Source organism: Eptesicus fuscus, chromosome 8 (assembly GCF_027574615.1).
Source record: "Eptesicus fuscus isolate TK198812 chromosome 8, DD_ASM_mEF_20220401, whole genome shotgun sequence".
Taxonomy (NCBI): domain Eukaryota; kingdom Metazoa; phylum Chordata; class Mammalia; order Chiroptera; family Vespertilionidae; genus Eptesicus; species Eptesicus fuscus.
In genome coordinates this window covers 23,146,959-23,159,013 of record NC_072480.1, presented here as the reverse complement: position 1 = coordinate 23,159,013, position 12,055 = coordinate 23,146,959, and the positions used below count along the sequence as shown (strand labels likewise).

General features: G+C 39.8%; 1 long non-coding RNA gene across 1 annotated transcript; it reads left to right on the top strand.

The window, feature by feature from the left end:
* The first annotated feature begins 7,195 nt into the window (after nucleotides 1-7,195).
* LOC129150020 (uncharacterized) lies at nucleotides 7,196-10,727 on the top strand. The gene is made up of 3 exons (XR_008556799.1): nucleotides 7,196-7,267; nucleotides 10,045-10,159; nucleotides 10,668-10,727. It is a non-coding gene; the product is annotated as an uncharacterized LOC129150020 (long non-coding RNA).
* The last annotated feature ends 1,328 nt before the right edge of the window (nucleotides 10,728-12,055 follow it).

Sequence of the window (12,055 nt, the reverse complement as noted above, 5' to 3'; positions counted from 1 at the left end):
CAGAATGAGAGAAAATAGTTGCAAATCATATATCTAAAGGGACTTGTAACCAGAATATATAAAGAATTCTTACAACTCAATTATAAAGACAAATACTCCAATTAAAAATGGGCAAAGTATTAGAATGACATTTTTCCAAAGGAGATATGCAAGTATCCAATAAGCACATTAAAAATGTTCAACATCATTTGCCATTAGAGAAATGCAAATCAGAATCATGAGATACTACTTGACACCCACCAGAACAGCTATAATAAAAAAGGCAGATGATAGTAACAAGTGTTGACAAAGAAGTGGAAGAATTGGAGTCCTCATACACAGTTGGTGGGATTGAAAATGGTGCAGCCACTATGGCAAAGAGTTGGGTGGTTCCTCAAAAGGTTATGGTTGGCATATGACTCAGCAATTCCACTCCTAGGTATCTATTCAAGAGAAATGAAAACACAACTGCATGCAAAACTTGTACATGAATGTTTCTAGCAGCATTATTCATAATAGCCTACAATGAAAACATCCAGAATGTCCCTTAAGTGATGAATGGATAAACAAAAGTGGTATATCCACACAATGGCATATTTATCCTATATAATAAAAGGCTAATATGCAAATTGACCAAATGGCAGAACGACTGGTCGCTATGACATGCACTGACCACCAGGGGGCAGGCACTCAACGCTGGAGCTGCCCCCTGGTGGCCAGTGCGCTCCCACAGGGGGAGCACCGCTCAGCCAGAAGCTGGGCTCATGGCTGGTAAGTGCAGCGGCAGTGGCGGGATCCTCTCCCGCCTCCGTGGCAGCACTAAGGATGTCCAACTGGTGGTTTCGGCCAGCTCCCCCGGGGGTGCGGGCTGAGACCATCAGTTAGACATCGCCCAAGGGCTTCCAGACTGCAAGAGGGCACAGGCCAGGCTGAGGGACACCCCCCTGAGTGCACAAATTTCATGCACCGGGCCTCTAGTATTAAAATAATTATATGCAAGTATGTAAAGGGAAGCAGAGGTGACACTAAAAGTTAAATTATGAGCCCTCATTGGTGTGGCTCAGTTGGTTGGACATTGTCCTATGTGCACTGAAAGGTTGCTGGTTTGATTCCCCATCAGGACACGTGCCTGGGTTGCAGGCTTGATCCCTGGTAGGAGAGGAACAGGAGGCAGCCAAATCAAAGTTTATCTCTCACATTGATGTTTCTCTCTCCCTCTCCCCTTCTCCCTTCCTCTCTCTCTAAAAAAAAAGCAATATAAATATCTTTAAGAAACTATGAAATCAAATATTTCAAAAGTAGGAGATATATCTAAATATTTCACTACATTCATAACTCACAATATGGCTTATCCTAATAACATATAAACAAGAAAAATATAAAGAGAAAAGTTAAATGTATTTGGCAAATATCATGTAAACTTCTCCTTCTTAAAACATTTTCAGGAGCACTTAAAAAGAAATGAATAATATAATTTAAAAATATAAATAGATGATTATATTGGGCTACAATGAGAACAGATGTTTTAAGTTATGTAGAATCATACCCCATCTGGTAAACAGTAAAAATGTCTCAACAACAACCCACAGATGAAATGTTGCCAATACAGTGAGGATAGTGGGGATTGAATAGAAGTCAATTTTACTAGATTACTTCATAAAATGCTTAAAGGCTATAAATATACATAGAATAATTTCACCTCTTACAGTGATTATCATTCCAAAAATATTTCTAAAATGTTAGATATTGCAGCTGACCAGTTGCATGATAAATCATACTATCAATCACAGTCGCTAAATTAAACAGTTCATTTTCCCCCAGAGGACCTGGAACCTAGACATTCACCCTTCAGTGGTTATATAAGTTAATTGAAACATGTATTCTATCTTCAATATAGTGAAGACAAGCACCAATAAGAGAATTAAATTAGAGACATCCTGACTCCCATTCTGCTTGTGAACAGTAGGCGGATCTACCAGGAACATTTGGTTTATGTCAGTTTGCCTTATACCTGGGTTTCATTGTGTGAACTATTTCCAGTCTTTTCAGCTACTAATAGCTGCCTACCAATATAAACTAGCTGCATTATTCCAAGTTGAATTATTACCGGAAAAGTTTTCTAAGAGGAATAGAACTGAATCTCTCCAAACATAAAGTCTATTCTTCAGCCTTTCTACCACTTGCATCTAAAAGTTGTATTCCCACCACATTTCTTGTACCTTTTTTTAGCTGCTCGATGGAAACCCAGTCCCACTTTTCTTACTCAGTCTAACTGGAAGAAAGGCCAGCAAAGATCTCCTGCAGCACAAAGAAATCTGTTAAAAATTAAATGAATCATTCCCAAGTATGTGCATATTCCTGCTTGGAACAATAAAAGGCATTCTTGAGTTTGTGAGAGGTAATCTTAAATGCAGCCAGAAATAAAGTGAAGAGAGGAGATTGGAATTATAAGGACAGGTTATTGGTCTAATTTTTAAATATATGTTCTAAGAATTCAATTTAAGGGGTAACATATTCACACAAACACATTCCACCCCACTCCCCAATGTTCTATTTATACTAGAAATTTTTTTTACCAAAACCTTTTTCATAGATTAGTAGAAGTGATACAATTAAAACTGGCCAAGACAATGAACATGAAAAAATTTGACTTAAGTGTTCTTTTATTTTTAGTGGGTTTTTTTGTTTTTGTTTTTGTTTTTTTAACATTCATTGAGTCCATGAAGATTCTGCAAATGTGAAAAAAATAAAGACCATTAATGTTCCATTAGAGTAAATAAGCTCTGGTCTTATAAGAGATAATTTAATTCAAAAATATCCATATTACCTTTGAAAAATATGTAACAATATAATTTTCCTGCTTAAAACCCTTCAATGGCTCCCACTGCATTTAAAATAGAACCCCAATTCTTGGTCCTGAAGGATCTGGCTTCTGCCTGCAGGTCCAATTCCATCTCCCACCTCTCCCCTTACCACAGAATGATTTCAGACCATTCCTAGAATATACCAATCCTTTTACTGCCTTGGGATTTTGTTGATCCTACTCTCCAGAACAGCGGTTGCCAACCTTTCGGACCTCACAGACCACTAAATTCAAAATTTTAAATCCCGTGGACCACCAATATGAATTTTTTTAAAAGATAAATACATTTGAAAAATAATGATCAGAGAACTTCCATTTTATTAATATGAAATGCACCTATTTAATATAACAACATTATAAATACTTATTTAATCACTAGTGGTCCGGTGCACAAAATTTATGCATGGGGGGGGGGTTCCCTCAGCCCAGCCTGCACCCTCTCCTAAACCGGCAGTCGGACATCCCTCTCGCAATCTGGGTCTGCTCACCTGCCTGCCTGCCTGATCACCCCTAACTGCCTCTGCCTGCCTGCCTGATTTTCCCTAACCCTTCTGCCTGCCTGTCTGATCACCCTTAACTGCCCTTCCCTGCTGGACTGATCTTACCCCCAACTGCCCTCCTCTGCTAGCCAATTTGGTTCTGATTGATCAGTTTCTATGCCAGTCAATGTCAAAAGCTCCGCCTCCTAGGCAGCCATTGGCTCCTCACAGTTGACCCAGATTTGGTTCTGATTTGTCATTTTCTATGCTAGTCAGCATCAAAAGCTCTGCCTCCTAGGCAGCCATTGGCTACTCACAGTTGACCCAGATTTGGTTCTGATTGGTCAGTTTCTATGCCAGGGGTTCTCAAACTTTTTAAACAGGGGGCCATTTCACTGTCCCTCAGACCATTGGAGAGCCAGACTATAGTTTAAAAAAAAACTATGAACAAATTCCTATGCACACTGCACATATCTTATTTTGAAGTAAAAAAAACAAAACGGCAAAAACACCCGCATGTGGCCCGTGGGCCGTAGTTTGAGGAGGCCTGTTCTATGCCATTCAGCGTCAAAAGCTCCACCTCCTAGGCAGCCATTGGCTCCTCACAGTTGACTCAGATTTGGTTCTGATTGGTCGGTTTCTATGCCAGTAGGCATCTCTGGGCCTATCAACGGGACCTGATCAGAAAGGCGGGGCTGATCAGCAGCCCCGTTGGAGGCCTGGAGAGAAATGGAGGCCTGGCTGTTGGCCAGACTGGGAGAGAAAGTGAGAGGCAAGTGCTGATCAAAAGCTGCCACATAGGCAATGGATCAGTCCCTGCTTCTCTCTTCAGGCCTCTCTCTGGCCCTGATTCGCAGCCCCCTCAGCAGTCAGTGCTGTGGCACAGCACCTGCAGTGGAAGCAGTAAGTGCTGGGGCACCGCACCTCCAGTGCTGACTGCAGGACTGACTTCTGGTTGGTCGAGCCTCAGTTGTTACTGGCCCTTACGACCCAGGGTTTTTATATATTAGGATAAAATCTTCAAAAGTTGTTTAATTGTAACAAATTTATTAAAGTAAGTTTAATTTTTATGAAATAATTGAAGCTTATTTATTTATTACACATTTTTAGAGTGTGATATTTGCTCCTGTTTGCTTGAAATAAGTTTATGGATTTCTGGCTCCAATGACATTACTGCAAGACAGAGAGTGTATTTATTTCAAGCTGAGACCAGTACCAAATTTTAATTGCTGTGACAGATGAAAAAGTTTTTTCACACAAATATGTTGTTGAAAATTGAATCAAAATTTTTATTGCTTTTTCACTCAGCAATGGGTGTTCAATTTTAATGGAGATCCAAAAATGAGGTCTTGATAAGGATGACTGAAATTTAGCTTTGAGACTGTCTTCGGATGATAGATCAATGAGGCCTTCTTTTTCATTCATGCTTAAATTGCTATCTTCAATGTTTGCTGCAAATGGACCTATTATCCACATAGTGCCATGTCTGTGATCTTCTTTCTTTGTGTAATAACGACCAAAAGATTCTGAATGATTGTAAGTGCTGTTGAATCATGGTTACCACCTGCTGGTTGACATCCTTCTCTCTCATATATTTATCAAAGCTTGAAAACGTTTGCAGATTGTCTTCAGCCAACCATGTTTGCCACAGTAATATTTTCTTTTGAAAAGCATCCATTTTACTTCGTAGTGTGAACATGTGCTTAAATTGTCCTTGCAAGGATATGTTTAGTTCATTTAATAGTGAAAAAATATCTGCCAGGTATGCAAGCTTGGCTACCCACTCATCATCGAAGAGTTCTTATAATTTCGGATTATTTTGACGCTGGAAAAATATTTTGACTTATTTGCGCAGGGCGAACAGTCAGATTAGTATCTTGCCCCTCGACAGCCAGCTCATCTCAGCATGGAAAAGAAGGTGAGTATACTGGGAACCCATTTCTTTGCAAAGTGCCTCAAATATTCGAGAATTGAGTGCTTTGTGTCGAATTTCATTTATAATTGTAATAACATCTGATAATACTTCGTGTAATTCTGGGGACTTTTTTTTTTTTTTTTTTTTTGGCCGCAAGTTGCTCATGATGTATAAAGCAGTGTGTAGACAAAATGTCTGGGTGAGCAACTTTTCACCTTTGCAACAATTCCTGAAAGATGTCCAGTCATGTTTGCAGCACCGTCTGTACATATCCCAATACATTTTTCCATTCAATTCCGTGTTCCAGGAGATAACTATTAAGTGCTTCAAACATCTCAGAGCTAGTTGTTCCACCTGCAAGCTGAGCGAACAAAGCAGTTCTTCCTGTAACTCTCCTTCACACTCAGCCCTCACAAAACAAAGGAGAAGGGCCTTGTCACTTACGACCATTGATACGTCAAGTTGAATTGAATAACATGGTGAATTTTTCACCATTTTTATAACTTAATTTTCAATATCTTCAGCCATGTCTTCAATTCTGCATTTGACAATGTTAGCAGACAGCCTGCTTTCCCAAAACCTCTTCACAGGCTTGTAACATGCAAGGCTTAATTAATTCTTCTCCAAGCATATAAGGCTTTTTATTATTCGCGATCTGAAGTGCTATCAGATAAGAAGCCTTTAATAAGGATTTATCTCCAACAGCCATTTTTGTTATAGCAATTAATTGCTTTTGAATATTTCACGCATTCTTTGAAAATATTCGAGTGGTTTTTTAGCTAAGTCTGGGTATTTTGATTGCAAGTGTCTTTCGAGTTTCGAAGGTTTCATGGCATCATTGGATAAATTCTCAGAACACACAACACAAAGCGGCCGTGGATCCAGCTCAATACAAGGTTCTTGAACCAGTCCAAATTTCAAGTAGTTCGAATCATATTTTCTTGGTATTTTGAGTTTTTTCTTCTCTCCGCCTCCAGTTCGAATGTTCTTTGCAGTGGTACCTGACGAGGACTGAGGAGACTGATTCATTGATCAGCTCACGGCTAAGTGAAGTACACATATTACTGTTGTTACTATTATCACTAGTTACATTATCTTTTGTATTACTAAAGAAATGCAAAATATCCCTTTGATTTTTTCACTCATTATGGGTTTATTTCATTCGAATCTAAAACCAAACAAGAAATGGTAGTTATTAAAGTCAAACTATTTGATGCCATTAAACATAACAGTTCAAGAAAATACACAGTTACATACAATACACAAATAAAATAAAACAATCGGATGAGAATTGGTAATAACAGAGCAGGTGACTGCTGTAATGGTCAAAACAATACTGAAGCCACTGCACTTCTCTTGAATTCATGAAATGTACCAGATTCTAGTACATTTCGTGAATTTAGTGCAATGTAAAGGGGACAATTGTCATTCAGTCAGAATAAAAGAATTTTTTAGACTATTCCTTTGTTTTATTATTATTTATTAGAATTAATAAAACATAAAAAAATCCAAATAATATCCAAATTTTTCTACAGACAACCAAATTTTTCTACGGACCACCAATGGTCTGCAGACCACCAGTTGGCGACTGTTGCTCCAGAATGTTCTCCTTGCTGGCCCCACTGATACTCCCCAGAGTGACACTTTTTTATCCACCAAATACCCACTACAAAGGCCTGCTCTTACACATTACCTAATGAAGTATCTCCCTTCCCAAGAGACTCTCTTATCCCATTGCCCTGTTTGTTTGCTGTATAGCATGAATCACAATTTGTAATTAGTTTGCTTGTCTGTGTTTTCTATTTATTATAATTCTTCCACCACTGGAATACAAATTCCATTAGAACAGGAACTATGTGTGTTTTGTTCTATTTGTTTCCCTGGCACCCAGAAACAGTACAACTACAATGTGCTCAATAAAAGCTCTTTAAAAGTTCTCAAAGAACTTGCATCCTGAAGGGAAGAGAGGATGGAAGCTCAACTAGAATAAGAGGGGAGTTTGAAAATGCTAAAACTGTGGGGAAGCAAAATGTAAGAATTGGGGATGGAAACAAAATAGGTAGTAATGATCTGTATAGTTACAGAGAAGATTTAATGAAAAAGGTAACATTTAAAAGGGACCAATAACTGATAAGAACATTAGGGAAAAAAAGTCACAGAATGAGGTGAGTACAAGAGGGTCTACAGAACGATGGAGTTTGAGATGAATGTGCCATTGGGTATGTAATGCCAGTGATGTTGGAAAGATGCTGGAAAGGTGAGAGCAGATGCATCAGTGCTCTGCCAAGGTATTCAGACCAAAGTTAGAGGGCACTGAGAATGGTCCCTTCAGTTGAGAGAATGACATGTGGTCCACACAGAGGCGGGCGCCCCACCAAGCCAGAGTGAAGGGGAGCCGCTGAGGACCTGGCCTGCAGAGTTTGCCTTCATGCCTTCATGAAACCGTTTTCACATCTGACTCTCTGCTGGCTTCAGCATCTCAGGCTCGTGCTTGAATAAGCCCTCCAGAGATAATGGTCCTATCAACTGTGCGTCAAAAATGAAATCTTACATTTTCCCCTCTTTAAGTGCATTTCATTACAAGTAGTTAGCTTTTTTCCTTTCCAATTCTCAAAGGCACTGGTGAGTGATAAAGGAAGAGAAGCAAGGACTTAAGGTATTTCAGGTTTATGTGTCTAAGTAATGTTTTTAAACTCTTGTCTAGTTTTATCAAGAGAAGAAATCAGGCAATTTTTCACAGGGTGAAGATAATGGCTCATGCCTATGGCAGTTAGAGTATCTCCGTGCCCCTCCCTCTTTTCTTGGCTTTAATGCGGCTGCAGCAGCACTAAACCTCGGCCAGACAAGGGCTGATACGAGTCAGCGGACTGTTTTACCAAGATAAGAATAAAGGTGAAAATAAGTCTTTATGCTCTAGGCACATGTTTTACCCTATGATAGTAAGAAGCCCATCTATTAGCTTTAGAGAAAGTTGTTTTCAAGTTGACGTAACAGAAAGAGATCTTAAGTCATCAAAAATCTCCTTAAGAAGCGTGTTCCTCCTAGATACCCTTTTAAATTCTGCACTTAGCTTCACTCTTTAATGCTACATCATTCAACACTTTTTATTGAATGTATTGGGGTGACATTGGTTTGCAAAACCATACAGTTTTCAGGTGTACGACTCAGTAAAACACCATCTGCAACTGCATCGTGGATAGTTTTGATTCCCCTGTATCTCTCTAGTACTCATGATGATACCATTTCTGTGATAATATTTCTAAACATTGTTGGTGAATTTAAGCACTAATTTATTGCAAAGACTTCCATAACTTGATCAAGCTGCAATGTTGGTCCTAATACAATTATCTGAAATTTGTTGCTCTGAACCTGCCAGCCTTTAACCATACCCATCTCTATTTATAAAAGCCTAAGAGACAGTTACAGCAGAATGATTGGAACAACCCGAATGATTGGAATGACTGGAACAACCAGAACGACCAGTTGCTATGATGCACACTGACAGGCAGGCAGGTGAGCAATTAGGGATGAGCAAGCAGGCAGGCGAGCGGTTAGGGGCAAGCGGTCCTGGATTGTGAGAGGATGCAGGCCAGGCTGAGGGATTCTCCCCTCCATGCACAAATTTCATGCACCAGGCCTCTAGTAAAAAGTAAAATGCATAACTTCTGTATTATTTATATGGGGCTTTCATTGCCATGCATAGAAAGCACTGAAGTATTAAACTATGCTGACTGACCTGGAATTTGTGAGGGTAATAGGGGGAGCAGAGTGACCCTGCCACCACCACCCAAGTGCAAGGATTTGCTTCTCGTTGAACCCCTTGAGTCTCTGAATTTCAGACTGGAGAAATACGCATCATACGAGAAGACTGTCCATTGTTGTGTGATCCTCCATTCTAAAAGGCAACCTTCCTTCTTCTGTGTGTGTCCATATTTACTATGCAGCACATAGTAGACACAATGAAATATATAAGAATGAATGGTATGAGAGGAAGAGAATTTTTGAAATTTGTGAACTTAGAACTATATGGTTTTTGTTAAGGCTTTAAGTTATATCAATACGCCAAGTATATTTAGAAAAAGAGGGAAAATATTTATGCTTTCCAAAATACAAGTCTGAACATATCACCCCCCCTCATTAAAGACTTCCTATGGCTTTGAACAGCATTTAGAATAAACTCAAACATCTCATGACTAAGGAGTCCTGGCCTGATCAGACCTCTGTCCATTATGTCTCACTCTTTCCTCCTCCAACACACGCTGCACATCATGGTCCATTTCAGTTCCTGGAGCACATCTAGCTACTCCCTGTGCATGGAAGGCACTCATCTTGCCCATTCCAATCTTTTCATGACTAAGTCCTTCTTTTCTTTTAGATCTCAACACTCTTTCTCTGAGACCTTTTCTTAAGTTGTCCAAATTAGGCTGAACATTATAATTTTTGTTTGATTATTTGCCTGCTTTTAAATCTTAGCTTCTTTGTTTCTCCCATGGACCTTAAATATAACTTTCCAATCAATTGGTTTATGTCCTACTGTGTGTGTGTGTGTGTGTGTGTGTGTGTGTTTCTAGTCTCCCACATCAGAAAGTCGGCTCCATGAAGACAGGGCCCCTTTGTCTTGTTCACCATTCTGACCCTGTCATCTAACACTGCTTGGGGAATAGTGGAACTTCAATAAATATATGTTGAATTGTAAATTGAATATGTGCTTAGCAATTGGAACTCCTCTATTTCCTCCTAAAACTCCACCTCTGGGAAATGTTTTTAAGTAAAACTGTTTTAATGCATCTCTGACCCATGTTTTTCAGACAATTCTGGGAGCAATGAGTCATTGACATTTCTAGGATAAGGATCAAGTGACTCGCTTCTTGGACAGTTGAGCCATTTAAATATACAATCCATCTACAGTTCCGGGTCATTTTGGTGAGTAAAAAATCGCATGTCCTTAAAGGGAGCACTCCCTTTTGGGAACTTGGCTCATTAGCAACGTTGAGGGGTAATGGAGTGTGATCAGAGCATCGTGCTCTCCTCTGAGGCAGCAGTGCCTTCGGACCACTGTCTAATAACTAAGCTCAACTTGTGGGCACCAGAGCCCCTTCTCTGAGGCCTTGAGAAACCCTATCTGAGCCAAGAGCCACATGCCTCAATCCTGGCCTGCCCTGCTTTGCAGAATTACAGGCCTTCCTCTCTGATTCTGCTGCACATTATTGCTCATTTAAATAATACAGAGCAATCTATGTATCAGTCACACGGAATGCTCAGTGTCAGATGCACAATCTCAGCTGCCGAAAACAAAACAACAAAATGAAACTTGATTAACATATCTCCCCCTACTTCATACAGTCATGTCTCAGTTTTGTATAAGTTGATACATTTGATCAGGGTTCAGTTTCACTTCCTGACAGTTGCTTTGCTTGTTTAAAATTCTCAGGAGCACAAGCAGGATGGAGATGAAATGCACCAAATCCCTGGGAAATTTAAGTGGCAAGGCGATGCCTGTGTCTGCTGGTTTATGGGAAACCTCAGTTCCTCTTCCCACTTATGAGAAGTGAACAAAAGGTCGGCTGGAATTCAAGTCTCACCAGGTTACCTCTCATCGGAAAGCAGGCACACTTTAGGTCTTGAACGGCTCACAAGTATGTTGGCACTTCTCAAGCTGCTGGCAAGATGAGTCATGTTTGCTGACAGTGTCATAACCGCACGAAGGCACTTCAGTTGTCCAATTGAAACTTCACGGAATTGATGGGGTTTGTTGAGTGTACTCAGTTCTCTCAGAAAAGTTTGACATTACTAAAAGCTGGAATGAAGTGTTAGTATAATTACAGCCCTGAAAGGGTATCCACACAGGTTTTGCAAAAATATTAGCAGCATCAATGGTAAATAATTCCAGGACCTAAAAAGACTGAACTCTCTGTCTAGGGAAAAGAAAAAGAAAAAAGAAAAAAAAACAACTTGTTTATAAAAAGCAAAGAGAAGGAAGGAGGCAGGTATGATTCTAGGATTCAAGCCTTACTGGCTGTAAGGTTGATGAAAAGCTGAATGATTCCAGAGGGAGAAAATGATTTTTCTCCTTTCAACAATGAAAGTCAGTATGTGTGAAGTGCTCACTGAGTGAAGGCACTGTGCTAGGCTCCAGAAACAGTGATGAGTGAGACACTATTTCTTGTAGCAGAGAATTCACAGCCTATTGGTCATAAATAGATATGGTAGTCCCCCCTTATCTGTAGGGAATATGCTCCAAGACTCCCAATAGATGTCTGACATCTTGTCCTACAGACTAAAGGTGACTCAGAGGTGAGACCAACGTTCCGTCCTGGTGAAAACAGGACCCCGATGCAGGACTGTGTTCTTGCTCCTGTTTATTGTACAGGTGTGTGCACAATTCATGGAAAATATCCAGGGCCGGGTGATTGTTTTCTCTTTAATGAATCATTGCTTTTACAAGTTAAGTGTGTTGGATTTTGCTTGTTTTTCCCAGTTTCTGTTCTTTCTGATATCTAACCACTATCCAATGTTAGGTAGATACTTTTTGATTTTTTTTTTTTTAAAGAATCATCATAAAGCTCAAAGAAATTCATAGAATTTCAGGGATTATCTGGTCCAAGTCATCATCACCTGCAGTCCTCCAGCATGGAGTGCTGGATGTAAAACCAGAAATGAGTACCCCATGAATGCTCCTCTGAGCCTTTACAGGATTACTTCTGCATGATTTCAGGACTCTCTACAGTTGTCAAAAGGAGACCACCCGTACTTCTGTAGGTTCTCAATTGATTTAGAAAGGCTGGTGATCTGAACAAAGGTAAGGCAGCTGAGAGAGCA